This window comes from Orcinus orca, chromosome 17 (genome assembly GCF_937001465.1).
Source record: "Orcinus orca chromosome 17, mOrcOrc1.1, whole genome shotgun sequence".
NCBI lineage: Eukaryota > Metazoa > Chordata > Mammalia > Artiodactyla > Delphinidae > Orcinus > Orcinus orca.
The window spans coordinates 52,964,847-52,979,345 of record NC_064575.1 but is presented as its reverse complement, the minus strand read 5'-3'; the positions used below and the strand labels follow the sequence as shown (position 1 = coordinate 52,979,345).

Below are 14,499 nucleotides of genomic sequence, written 5' to 3'. Positions count from 1 at the left end.
GAGGGAGGGGATATGGGGATATATGCATATGTATAGTTGATTCACTTTGTTATACAACAGAAACTAACACAACATTGTAAAGCAATTATACTCCAATAAAGATGTTAAAAAAAAAAAAAAGTAAGACTGACCTAGGGTCATATTGGCCGCTGCCACTTACCAGCTGTCTGATCATGAGGCCATTATTTCACGTCTCTGAACCTCAGTTTCAGCATCAGTAAAATAGGGATAATAGTAGGTGCTTCATGGAATTGTCATGAGGATCAAATGACACCATCAAACGGAAACTACCTCACAAATGGCAGGTATTCCACAATATTAGTTTCTCTCTGCCAGGATTGTTGATGCAGTGAGACTGCCAGGTTATATGTTGGTAAATATACTAAATTTAATTATTACAAAACATCATTAATTAAATCAGAATTTGTAGTTGTTCAGACAGGGCTAAGCAGAAGTTAATTTTTTTTTTTTTCTTTTTTACTAAGAAGAGGGTCTTTGCTAAGCAAATTTTTCTGTCAGCCAGAACGGTGATGAGGAGAAAAGTTAAGCTACTTAAAGCTTTTAGAATCTCCTATTTGCAAATAAAGAGAAAGAATTAATTAAAAATAATTATTATCTAAGTCATTGAAAGGGTTGGGGAGACAACCTACTTAGTAACATTTGCCACTGGTTTGTGTACAGTTATCTTCTGTGTGATTTACAAAGGCGTGCCTCCCTTAAAACTTGTCTCCATTTCAGACATTTCATCAATTAAGATGTGCTTTCCTTTCAATTAATCTGAATCCGTAAGTTTCTCTAACACTGAAAAAGTGGAACATTAAGTAAAGTGCTACCCATCTTCACCAAGATTGTGGGAAAGACCTTCATTTGCTTATACTAATTTGTGCTGTGGTTGCACTCCTCTTTCCTATCCCTTCATTAATGCATTGAACAATTATTAACAGCCAATCAGTGACCTGGCATGCAATTACAGAAGAATTTTTCTTCTGGCATCAAGGTACAGAGATAAAGCTTGCCTTGTGTAGTGGTGAAAATGTGCTTTCTCCCTCTCCTTGGGAATCCTGGTCAAATGCAAGCACTGGTAGATACCAGATTTAACTAGGTATATAATGTCATCACCTGCATGTTATACTCCATCCTTTGAATGAGTAAGGACAGGGCAAGAGTTAATTATTGCACACTGGTCAGAATGGCCATCATCAAAAAAAAAGTCTGCAAAGAATAAATGCTGGAGAGGGTGTGGAGAAAAGGGAACCCTCCTACACTGTTGGTGGGAATGTAAATTGGTGCAGCCACTATGGAGAACAGTCTGGAGGTTCCTTAAAAAACTAAAAATAGAGTTACCATATGATCCTGTAATCTCACTCCTGGGCATATATCCAGAGAAAACTCTAACACCCCAATGTTCATAGCAGCAGTGTTTACAATACCAAAGACATGGAAGCAACCTAAATGTCCGTTGACAGATGAATGGGTAAAGAATATATAACAATATATAATAATACCTATATATATATATACCAGTAAATATATATATATATAACAGAATATTACTCAGCTGTAAAAAAGAATGAAATAATGCCATTTGCAGCAACATGGATGGACCTAGAGATTATCATACTAAGTGAAGTAAGTCAGAGAAAGACAAATATCATATGATATCACTTATATGTGGAATCTAAAATATGATAGAAATGAACTTATTTACAAAACAGAAATAGACTTACAGACATACAAAACAAACTTATGGTTACCAAAGGGGAAAGGGGGAGAGAGGGAGGGATAAATTAGGGGTTTGAGATTAACAGACATACATTACTATATATAAAATAGATAAACAACAAAGACCTACTATATAGCACAGGGAACTATATTCAATATCTTGTTAACCTATAATGAAGGTTATAATAAAGAAGAATCTGAAAGAATGTATATAATATGCATATATAACTGAATCACTTTACTGCACGTCTGAAACTAACACAACATTGTAAATCAACTCTACTTCAATAAAAAATTAATTTTAAAAAAGATTTAATTATTTGACTTTCAGAAGTGAATACAAAGATGACCCAGCCCTTCAGTAAGGCCAGACAGTCACTGGTGATCACAGGTAATGACCAGGGATCTGTGGGGTCATGTGCCTGTGCTCAGCATAAGGTGAAGGTCTGACCTCAGCCTCAGGCTTGAGGATACACTGTAGGTCATTATCATTATTTAGACTTTTTCAGGATGCAATTACTTGTTGCATGTTTCTGTTGCCACTTGCAAATTTAACCATTATTTCTTTGCTTGTTCAGCAAAGAAATTACTATCAGAAAATGATTAGAAATGACAACACTGAGTTGGATCGTGCTCTTTGCCTGCCCATCCTGATGGTACAATTTTGATCTTTTCTTCACAAGATTATCCAGATATGTGTAACCAGAAAGCTACCGTAACCTTTTGTTAAGGGCCCCAGTGACCTCTGTCCTGCTAACTGGAATGATTAGTTCTCAGTGTCCATTGTACTGGGCTTGTTGACAGCATTTGACACTACGAATGATTCCTTTCCTCTTGTTCTTTATTTTCCTTGACCATTTTAATCACTTGTTTTCTGTTGTGGGTTTTAAGCTCTTAACTTTTATACTAGATCCATCAACATCTTATCTGGCCACTGGGGTTGCATGAAAAGAACATTTTAACATCCTCCTTAAACTCAATTTCCCATTTTGTGTTTATTGCTGTTAAGTTATGCTATTATGTAAATGTAATTCTGTTCCCTTAGGTCAGTCCTTAGGAAATTTTTGCTAAATTTGAAAGTGACTGTAGAAATTGGTTTTTTGTTTTGTTTTGTTTTTTTTATTTTTTTGCAGTACGCGGGCCTCTCACTGTTGTGGCCTCTCCCGTTGCGGAGCACAGGCTCCGGACGCGCAGGCTCAGCGGCCATGGCTCACGGGCCCAGCCGCTCCGCGGCACGTGGGATCCTCCCGGACCAGGGCATGAACCCGTGTCCCCTGCATCGGCAGGCGGACTCTCAACCACTGCGCCACCAGGGAAGCCCGAAATTGGGTTTTTAAAATATTCCTCTGTCTTCTGCTTTATCATTGTGTCTTAATTCTTCAGAACTAAGAACCTACTTAGTAACACTCACCACTGGTTTGTGTGCATTTAGCTTCTGTGTGATTTACAAAAGCGTGCCTGGTTAAAACTAGTCTGCATTCCAGACACCTCATCAATTAAGATGAGCTTTCCTCCTTTATTTTTTTACCTTGTAGTTTTCATAATATTTTGTTTAATTATTTTTCCCCTTTGATGTAGAATCTACTTCTTTGTCTTAAACTTCGTAACTTATTCCCACTTATTTCTCTAGTTCATCTGCTTCCAGATCTCCTTATTTCTTCTTGGGATCTGTAATTTGAGACTTCTTTGATAATTTTTTTAATATGTAGTCTCATACTTTTAAAATGTTTTTCTTCTCCCCAGCCAGCTTGCCCCACTGTTCTCGTGGTGATATTTCCACTTATTTTAGCTTTGCCTTAGTCTGAGGAGGATGGTCCAAGTTGATTCTTATCTTCTCATTGTGTATTTAAATCGTATCTATTCTTTTCAGTGCCGGCTTATGAAGCCTATTTTGGTCTCCAAAGTTTAAAAAGCTGACGAGTAGGCATGGTTCTCATTCCTGTCTCAACCGAGAAACTGGAAAGGGCAGACGGAACATGGTGCATCGACTTCTACTTCGTTACTTCCGTTTACGTGAAAGCCCCTTGCAATCCGGTGTTTACTCACATCATCCAGTGAATCCGCTCTGTGAAAATTCCCTCATGGCTTCCTCTGGTCCTTTTAGCAGTTATTTCCTCACCTCCTGCCTACCTGAAGCTCTCTACCCTCATCGATTTTTTCCCCCAGACTTCCCTCCTGCTCCTCTTTTTCTTTTTGGACTAATTCGTGGGCTTCTTTTCCTTTGCCTTCTCTAATCCTTCCTCTTCTCCAGGGCTCTGTCCTTGCTCCTGTTTTTTTTGTTTGTTTGTTTTTTCATTATGCATTATCTTCCTGGGCAAACTCATCTACTCATATTCATTTAACTACCTCCACTATTTTGTGCAGTTTCTTCTGCCTTGAATGTTCCCCCCTCTCTCCCTGTTCTTTTCATCCTTCAAAACTCCTCTTAGTTATTCCTTCCTCCAGTAGGGTTTTCTTCAGTCCATAAATTGGACCAACTGTCCCCTCCCCCACCTGTAACACTTGGGGATGCCATTATCATACCACAAATTACATTATAATGAAATTATCTGTGATCTCCTTGAGGGTAGGAACTATATTTGTATCCTTGTGCCTAATAACAGAACTCAAGAGCTTCCTGTGAGGCTTGCTTTTCTCTAAATGCGACATAATCTTCTTCATCAGCTATCTGAGATTTGCATTTCAGCTCAAGAAAAATTTGTAAAAATTATACTCCAGATCACATTTTCTTTTGTTAATTTTCTGTGGATCTCTGATAGGGTATCATTTGCAAACTAACCCCCCTATCCACTTCCTAGTTCTACCAAGGCTGCTATCATATATTTATGTGGCATAGCTGTGGTTTGACTTCAACCATCACCCATATGCCAATGACTCCTAAATCCTTTTTTGTAGCCCTGACTGCTGTCCTAATCTGATTGTTTTTGTACATCTTACCCCTTGTATGCAAGTGTTTCTTGTCCTCATGGTACAGGGTTCCTAGTGCTGTGAGGTCTCCAACACCCAGGACATGTCATTCAGGGTTGATGAGGAGGAAAACTACTCTCTGATTTCTCATTTGGATGTAGTGTGTAGGTTTAGGGAGGGGAGCAAAGGGGTGCTGGTTAGGTTAGCATAGAAATGAAGTAGCAGAATGAAAAGGTGGCTCTATCAGTTTCCTATGGCTGCTGTAACAAAGCACCACAAACTTAGAGACTCAAAGCAACACAAATTTATTCTTTCATAGTTCCGGAGGTCAGAAGTCTGAAATCAGTTCTGTGGGCTAAAGTCAAAATGTCAGCAGGGCCGGTTCCTCCTGGAGGCTCTGTCTGAGGGGAGAATCCATTTCCTTGCCGTTTTCAGCTTCTAGAGGCTGTTGGAATTCCTTGGCTCCTGACTGTGTCACTCCAACCTCTGCTTTCACTGCCTTCTCCCTTGACTCTGACCCTCCTGCCTCCGTCCCATGAGGACCCTTGTAACTACACTGGCCCTATCTGAATGATGCAGGATAACCTCCCCATCTCAAGATCCTTAGTTTAATCATATTGGCAATGTCCCTTTTGCCATATAAGATAACACCTACAGGTGCTGGGGATTAGGACATATTTGAGGGGCCATGATTCAGCCTACAGCAGTGGTCCGGGGTCAGGGTGGGGATACAAGCAAAAGTCTCGCCACTTCTAGTGGATGGAGATCCAGAATCATTGATTTTTAGCAGGTGTGAGGGTCAACGGGTGTGTGTGTGTGTGTGTGTGTGTGTGTGTGTGTGTGTGTGTGTGTGTGTGTGTGTGATGGAAGAAAAAGTGTTGCTATTAATACTGTTTCTAGGTAATAGAAAATTAACAGTGCCAAGGGGAAAAATTCTAGATAGCTTTTTTGTGTAAAAGTAAACCTTAGAGTCGTTTATATGAACTGCCTCTGATTTATGCCTAAATATCTGACAGCAAAATAATATTTTCTAACTAATTAACTTGTCAGATTATCATTTAAGTTTTGTTTTTAGCTCTTTTTTTAAAAAATTTATTTATTTATTTTTGGCTGTGTTGGGTCTTCGTTTCTGTGCGAGGGCTTTCTCTAGTTGTGGCGAGCGGGGGCCGCTCTTCATCGCGGTGAGTGGGCCTCTCACTATCGCGGCCTCTCTTGTTGTGGAGCACAGGCTCCAGACACGCAGTCTCAGTAGTTGTGGCTCACGGGCCCAGTTGCTCCGCGGCACGTGGGATCTTCCCAGACCAGGGCTCGAACCCTTGTCCCCTGTATTGGCAGGCAGATTCTCAACCACTGTGCCACCAGGGAAGCCCTAAGTTTTGTTTTATTACAGTATGTTCAGGTGTCTGCTTCCCACCTGAACAAAGTAGGAGGTGTTGTCAGTAGCTCTGATGAGCTCTCCTCTTAATAGGACTTTGAGCCTGGGCTTCAGGACTCCGAGCAGAGGAAGAGGGAGATGTTTATAACATGCTTGTTTCTCTTGCATCCCTTTTTCTTTAAAAGGCGGTGTAGTTAAGGGAAATGACTGGTTAATGAAAAAAAGTGGAAAGAAATTCCTTCATTTGAGAAGCTTGATAGCCATATAAAATGCATGTACATCGAAGCAGAAGGTCTGCTAACAAGGCAAATGGGATTAAGGGGATCATTGGAAGATGTCTTAGTTTGATTTCCCCTCCAGAAGCAAATTTTGAGGCAGGCATTTGAGTAGGCAAATAGGGATGTGTTTACTTTAGACTGTCTCTGGGAGTTGCTTAAGGAGGACAGCTGGGCATTTATCCATCCAGTCTCGTTCTCCCCTGGCTGAGAACCATCCTGGAGCTTTTGTCCCCTGTGCTTCCTGGCTGCACATGCAGACTGTAGGGCCTCAACACTGGGGAAGGACTGGAGGCAGAAAGTTGGAAGATACCTAGGAGAGCACTGTCAGCCCCAGGGGAGTCTGCACCCCCTCCACCAGTCCTCCAGTTGCAGCAGAAAGCAGAGTGGCGGGCAGGATGTAACGTAGGGTGCCAAAGGAAAGACCTCTACTCTAGCCTATGATGGCATCTGTCTATCAAGAAAAAGATACTGAGTGTTCCTAATAGAACAGGCTTGGCATACCCATTAATATAGCTGTCACCTCCCAAAGCCTCTGTTCCCTCATGTGTGAAATAAGAGCAATGATTCCTCCTTTTTAGGACTGTTACGTGAAATAAAAGAGATAATGTATGTGACATGTTCTGCATGGGACCTGCCTGTACCCACAAATGAGAGGAGCTGTGCTAAAAAGAAAAAAGAGACAGCAAAAACCAACCAAACAAAAACAGAAGAAAGAGAAAGGAAAGAAAGAGGAAGAAAAGAAAGATCATTAATTGTTATGTGAGACATCTGTTAGGAGATACAGTCATGCATGTTCGTATTTCTTGCCAAATAATGTTTGTGACTGTTTCACAGCTCAGGGCATAGAGTCATACACGTTTCACTCAAGTCCCCGGCCCTGAGTTCTTTCTGCTCCCCGACTCCGCTTTCCATTTTTCTGGCAGAGTTTCTGACTTCAGATGCACACAGGGTGCTTTAGGACCAGCAGCATGACCCAGCCAGCCTTGTGGACAAGGGCCCAGCCCAGCTCTAAGGGAGGAGTTCTGGCTTCTTACCCAAACCTCAGGTAACAGAGATGCTCTAGGTCATCGACCAGGTTCTCATGTAAGGTCCAAATCACCACTAGGTAGTAAATGCCCTTTTCGCCTTGGGGTGGACATTCGCTTGTTCACTGATCCTTGGAATACAGATAGTACTGAATCTCCCGTGGGCCGGCTGACCCCAAGACCCATAAAGAAAGTTGGTGGAATGATCCAGGCTGATTTCAGGCTCAGTGATGCCAGAAACACTGATGCTGGGGGGCACAACCTGCTCCTGATTATATGACACTGATAAGGAGCTTCCAGTTCAGAAGGCCAAATCACTGGCAAAACCTGCAAAAAAGGAGTTGTACAAGCTTTGCAGTAGAAACAAATAAAGGCTGCCAGACCAGCCGTGTCACCACTTCCCTGGAATAGGAAAAGCTGAAGCCATGGCCAGAGCACTTGACGTCCTGGCTGCAGAGGGACACACCCGTGCCCCACACATGCACACGGGTGCTGATGAAGGAGGATTTGGACGCAGCTATTTTCATGACTGTCTCAGAGAGAAGATGTAGAGCCAAGACTCCGTAAAGCTCCAGTGGGATCCATGTTGCTAATCGTCTTGCTGCACAGCTTCCCTTGTGTGCCTTGTGGGAGGCGGCACGTTTTGATGAGTCTGGATCAGGAGACCCGAGCTCTCCTGACTGATTAAAGCAGGAGCATGGACTCTTTTCTGCTTCCTCTTGTGGTGACACGAGACGAAGAGGGCCCTCTGATGACGGGAATAGGGCGGACATGGAGGAGGGAAAGGCACAGGATCTACCCTGAGCTCGGATGCTTGAGGCACCCTAGCCTTGGGCTTCCTTGGTCACGTGTTTTAGTAAGATTTTTCAAAGGAGACTTTAACTACAGTGGGTTAAGAGCACTGTCTCTTTCCACTGTGATTGCCTTTACCCTCACGTGGAGGGGTGTTGGCATAGCCAGAGGCATTTTGGGGATCAGTCAGGGGAAGCTGAGTTGGGGACACATTTTATATGGGCTTAATAAGATATATTTATGCGATTTTACAGTCACTTCCATATATACATGTATCTGGTAGTCAATTACTAAACATATATTATTATGCTAAGCTATTTTTCAGTTATTAAAATTTGTAATTTCTATAATATACTTTTCTTATTCTAAAAAATATCCCCATTTATATTTAATTTTGTTTTATAATTTGTACTTATTTAAAAAGGGCTTCTAATTGTGTAAGCTCAGACACCACAAACCTGGATCTGCCCTCCTACACCCCCCGTACAAGGAAACACCCGTCCCTCCCTCGCTCCCTCCCTCCCTTCTTTCCCTCCTTCCTTCGCCTCTCCTCCTCCTTTTTCTTTTAGAGCCTATGGTGTTACAATATTTACCTGACTTTCTGATTTCTCGCTCCTATTTCACTTTCTCATAGAATCAAGGGGAAAACGTTTCCTGTATATAAGAGATTAAATAAGATTTTAAAGAATGGTTTGACAACCCAACCACCATGTAAAATGCTGTTCCCATAAAAGAGTGTGCCCTGTGTTATAAACTGCCAACTCAGAAGAACCTTCTGGATGATCCGTGTCCTACACGGTCTGGCCTCTGCTCTCTGTTCTAGCTCATTCCCTACCCTCCTCTGAGGACACCCTGCAGGCCTGCCCTTTGAAGTCAGGCCCCCAGGCCACATTATCTTCCACAGCCCTTTGTTTCTGCATTTAATATTCCTTGCTTGGCTTCTCTTTATTCTTCTTTTACTAAGAATGCTAACAAACAAAGTGGTCAGGTTTCTTAATCCCAAGTGAGTAACAAATAGCATGTTACTATCCAGGGAAAAGTTTCAAGAGGCAGTCAGACTGAAAATTGCAAGAAATAAAGTCTCCAAAGTGAATAAAGAGACAGGAAAAAAATCAAACACAGAAAACTAAAATAATAATACAGTGTTCTGAGTCTGTAATATAGGCCCATTTCCTTTCGGAGCAAACAGGTGTTTACATTTCAAAGTGCATGAGGGCAACATGGGATCAGTCATATTCATGTGACTAACATGGGCATTTGGTATACAAAGTGCAGAAAATGTGAAAAATTTTCATCCAACAAGGTATATATTCTAAAGTTTTTTTTTTTTTTTACAGAATCTCTGTGGTGCAGGAGGCTTACATAATTCTTCAGTAATGTTGATCAAACAACATGGTATTTTATTAAATTGAATCTGGGGGAAGTGTGGCATTATGGTTATGACTGAGATTTGATGTCAGACAAGCCTGGTCATAGTTCTGGTTCTTCCACCTAATTAGCTATGGACCCCTCTGAGCTTCATTTTCCTTGTATAAAATGCGGATCATCGTCTACCTCGTAAGATCTTGGAGAGATTGTCTATTTCTTAATTCTTATCTGCTAAGGATTCATAGAACAGTTGCCGTGTGAAGCTTTTTGCAGGATCATTTTCCAGTCGGTTCCTGGCTCGTCATTCAATTTGTAGCCCAGCGTTGCAAGAGTATAGCACTTTGTCAGCTGCTTCGGCATTAATAGACATGAAAATACTTGTTAAAATATTTTCCTTGTTTTTTTAGGTTTGTTTTCTTTGATGTGTTTTCTTATGGGAATAATGGGAGAATAAGTTGCACTCAGAATAAAATGCAAACTCCCTTTGGGCCCTGCCTACCTCAGTCAGCTCCACCTATGCCCTTCTGAGCTAAGCTCAGACACTTAACGTCTGTAAACGTCAGAGTCCTCATTTTTAAAGTGGGAATGGGCACCCATAGAGATGGTTCTGTTGATTAAATTGGATAACTCCTGTAGGGAGCTTAGCTCAGTACCTGCACGTGGTCAGTGTTGGAGAAAAATTCTTTCCTGAGAGTCCCTGTAAACCACATTCATCTTTAATCAGATCCTGTGGTCATAGAGAGCTTTGGATGTGACTAACAGAAATAAACGGCAATTACTGACTGGAGCCTGAAAAAAATAGCTTATAGAACTGAGGGAAGAGCTGACTGAGGGAAGAGGCCTTAGGGGCCTGCAGGAACCAGGGCAACTGAGGGTCTTCAAAGCAAGAACGAGTGAGTAAACCATCCTGTGAGGTGCTGCACTGCTGACTGCACAGCCTCTTGTCCTGTCGCCCCTGAATGCCCACGAGGGAGGTTCAGATGGCCCAGCTCGGGTTTGGGCCCTCCCCCATGGTAAGAAGAGTGAAGTCTGGGGTTGGCCGCCCCACCGAAGCCTTGAGGACAGGACACTGGACAGACAAAACTACCTATTGTTCTCCACAGACCTATAGCTGGGTGTTTCTGAAGACCTGCTAAGCCACTTTCTCTCAACTGACTTCTCAACTTCCTCTTTGTCAAAATTTAATTGCCTTTTATAAGAACTCAACTTCATTTCCTCCCATCTTTCTAGACAGTCATTCCTTTTTCTGAGTAACTTCTATGTTTATTCACTCATACATTCATTTAGTAAACAGATATTTACTGAGCAACTACTAGGTGTCAGTTTCTCTTCTGGGGGCTGGTTTACCTCAGTGAACCCAAGAAATCAAGGACATACCTGAGTTGGGGGGGGCAGACAACCAAACAGAAACAAATAAATAGATGACATCAAGTGGCAACAGGGCTAATGACAAATCACTAATGAGAACGACCATAAGACAGGGAAAGGAAGGAGTGAGGAGTGTGTGGAGGTGCTGTTCAGATCAGGTATGCATGTTTGGATGAGTCTGTCATTCAACTGCTCCCATTCTGATTAGTTTATTTGCTTACTTGTCTGTCATAAGTGACTAGCTGGCTTGCCCTGTCTAGCCGGTGAGCCCCTTAGGGGTGAAGTCATGTCATTCATTTCTAGGGCTAGCCCCTGCCTCACTGTGGATGCTAAATTAGTGTTTGTTGAATGAATGGATAAACACACACCCCTTATGTGTGGCTATTGGATGACTGTATTTTTCTGCTTGTGAGCCAGCCAGCCTTTCTCCCAAGAGGGGCATCGCAGGTGGCCTGGAATTCCTGCACTCGTCAGTTCTCTGTTGTTGACTGACCAGTTAGCTGAATAAGACATTTCTCTAACCCCCTATTTAGTGGATCTCTCTTCTCTGGAATCAGGTTGGTTTCTTTGTGCTATTATTGTTTTTATTTTCTCATAACGTGCTTTTTGAATTTACGACCAGGTCTGAGAAAGAAATGAGAAAAATATCTATTCCTCACAACTTGAGCCCCAGAGTCATGGCACCAGAATGAATCATGGCATCTGAAGGAAGCTCAGGAGAGCACCTAGCCCAAGTGAGGTTGTGCCGTGAGAAACAGGGGCAATAGCAATGGTCCTTTGAGGGAAACTGGATTCCTATTAAATCTGCTGCCTCCATACTTAACGTCCATGTTTCCTGAAGTGGAAAGTACTAAATTAATCCTCATTTAAGTACTCAGTCTAAAAGTAGAAAACAAGACAATGAAGTGCTTTAAAATATTTTTATTAAACATTTGTGTAAAGTAGAGCCAGTGTTGATTGCACGATGTTCAGACGTGGCCTCCACCCTAGCAGGATTCATGGCTTTTTACTTCAGACCAGTGAATGGACTGCCATTGACACAGCTCTCTGGTTGTGATGGTAGCTGGGTTTATAAATGGTCAGCTGTGCTGTGAATATATTTAGCTTATGCTAAGTGCCGCTGAGAGGATGAACATCATCTGTTTCCAGTTGAACTGTGTTTTGGAGCACGGTACATTTTTTTCTAAATGAATAAATATTAAGCCTTTTTCACTTCCAGAGGAAAGTTAGGGTTAGATGCTGAAATTCAAATTACTAGACTTATTAAATCAAATTAAAATGAAATGTAAAAAGCCATTTGATTCTATTTATAAGTACTTGTCAGGATACACTGCTCAGTGAAAATGCCATGTTTTGGGTAAACAATTAGATACCAACACTAAGATCAGAAACCATTTCATTCGCTGTTAGCATGAATGGATGGAATGGCTGACTGACCAGGTAGTTAGAAATAATGGTTAAGTGGTGTTGGTAACTGTACAATATCTTCATATAACATTTAAAACCTTTTAAAGCAGTTTTTATCCAAATGTTTTCAGACTTTCCTATCATAGACCTTGAAGTTTGTGGATGCAAACCAAAATATATACGGTGACTATTTTAAACGCTGTCACCATTAGAAAAGGATTCACTTCAGCCTTCTGAAAAAGCTGATTTGGCTGGCCGTATGCATTTGTTCATAAACAGTAAACTTCCTGATAGAGATCTTAAAGGAAAAGTTAAGAACCAACTTGAAATGGATGTCAAAAGGGATTTTAGAGTGATTACATACATTCTCGGAGTATAGAGATCTAGTGATGCTAAGTGACTGCTCCAAAGTTAGCCCCCTGCTAACTAACGGCCACACTGGGGTTAGACCCCAGGATTCCTGACTTCCACACCTGTGTTCTTTCCACCTTATCCCCTTGTCTCCCTGACATGATCGTTTGAATTAGCAAGATATGCATGTAGTCTACAAAATTTCTCTTCTGTATCTGTTTCAGTGAAATCAGCTATTATATAAACAATGCATATACACCCTGTGGATTATTTACACCTGCTTTCCCATGTGTCCTTGCCCCTCCCACCCCACCTCCATCATTTTCTTATCAATCGCTGGGAAAAAATAGGTAAGATAGGCTGTTTCAGTGTGCCTCTGTGAGCAAATCAGTGAGACTTGTCCAGTGGCATAGAGAACAGGCAGAGCTTTGATAGCTCTTGGGTGGTGTCCTCTTCTCCTGGTCTCACCCAGCTGACTTGGATGCCAGTGACAGGCTTGGTTTTTAATGGCCTGTCCACTCTGACACTAAAGAAGGCCTTTGGGGCCCTATGTCTGGTCAGCTCTGGTAAACTGCTTATTTATTCACCTTGACACTTTAAGTCAGCATCTGTGTTTTGTTTTGTTTTCAGTAAAATCTGAAGCTCTGGAACAGAGTGAACTATATATATTTTAAAATGTAAAACACTGTGAATTCATTTGACTTAATCCCACATCTTAACAGTGGAAAAGCCTAAAATATCACTTTTCAAATTGTAATGCGCTTATATGTTAACAAAGTAACTATGAGATAAAGGAAAATATACAAAAACCATTTCACAGATTTTTTGTTTTAGTTAAAAAAAGTCATGCTTGGAAAGATTACATTATATTAAGCCAAAATATCTTTTAAATATCTATATTATTAAAATGTACAGATTAGTGTAGTAAGAAAAAATTAAGAATCTGTCTTACATCAGAACTCTTATATTGCCAGAACTAAAAATAGCATAACAACTATTATTTATGGTACATCCAGAGGTTCAGTATTGCCTGAGGGTCCTTACCACTGAAATATATCGCCTCTAACTATGTTCAAAGGGACAAATCTCTTAACTCTTTGGTAAAGTTCCTAGTTTTGCTTTAACTGTGTTCAGTTCCTTGTTAAATGCTTGGAGGAATATGAGTCCTTGGTTTATTGACTGAGATGCATTTTGCAGTGATTAGTACAACATCAAATACACAGAAATTGGTGGAATATTATTTTTTTCTAACATGTCAGTTGGAACATCTTTTCTTCTCGAATTACTCCAATTGATTCTTTTTAATAAAAAGGAGGATTTTTAGAAACCCCCAAATTCTGCATTTCTTGGTATTTATTCCTAATACAGGTAACACTCTGATATTTAAGAGTTAAATGATATGAGTTGGGAATTTTGTTTCTTTTTTTTTTACAGATCTCCCAAGAGGGCTTTGACCCTGTTGATAGTTTTGAAACTGTAGTAGGTAGACCAATTAGATTGTCTAAAAACTAGTGTTCCCAGAGTTCTAAAATACACTTTTTCTCAAAGAGAGGTTATAAATGCAAGAAACACAATCTGAGAGACCACCCCCTCCCCATGTCTGTTGGCGATGGGATTCAGCAGACCACACCCCCTTCCTCCTAGCCTTCTCAGTCAGACACACTGAGCCGTACTCCTCACAGGCTCCCTCCCATACAGCCTCCTCCTGGCTAACAACTTTGATCATTCCTTTCTTCTGAACTATGAATCTAACCAATACATTACTCTCACTTATTGACCTATTTATCGTGATTTCTTATTGTTACATTATGACACTGTGTCTGCTAATTCTTTTTGGAATGTACCTAAACTTTGGTACATCTAAAAGGAGGCTCATTTGGTGCTTGTTCTGAAGTGCAAAATGAAG

General features: G+C 41.1%; 1 protein-coding gene across 6 annotated transcripts in view; it reads left to right on the top strand.

The window, feature by feature from the left end:
• Nucleotides 1–14,499, top strand: part of NCALD (neurocalcin delta) — a 427,559-nt gene that overhangs the window by 230,884 nt on the left and 182,176 nt on the right. The gene's annotated exons all lie outside the window — the stretch shown is intronic.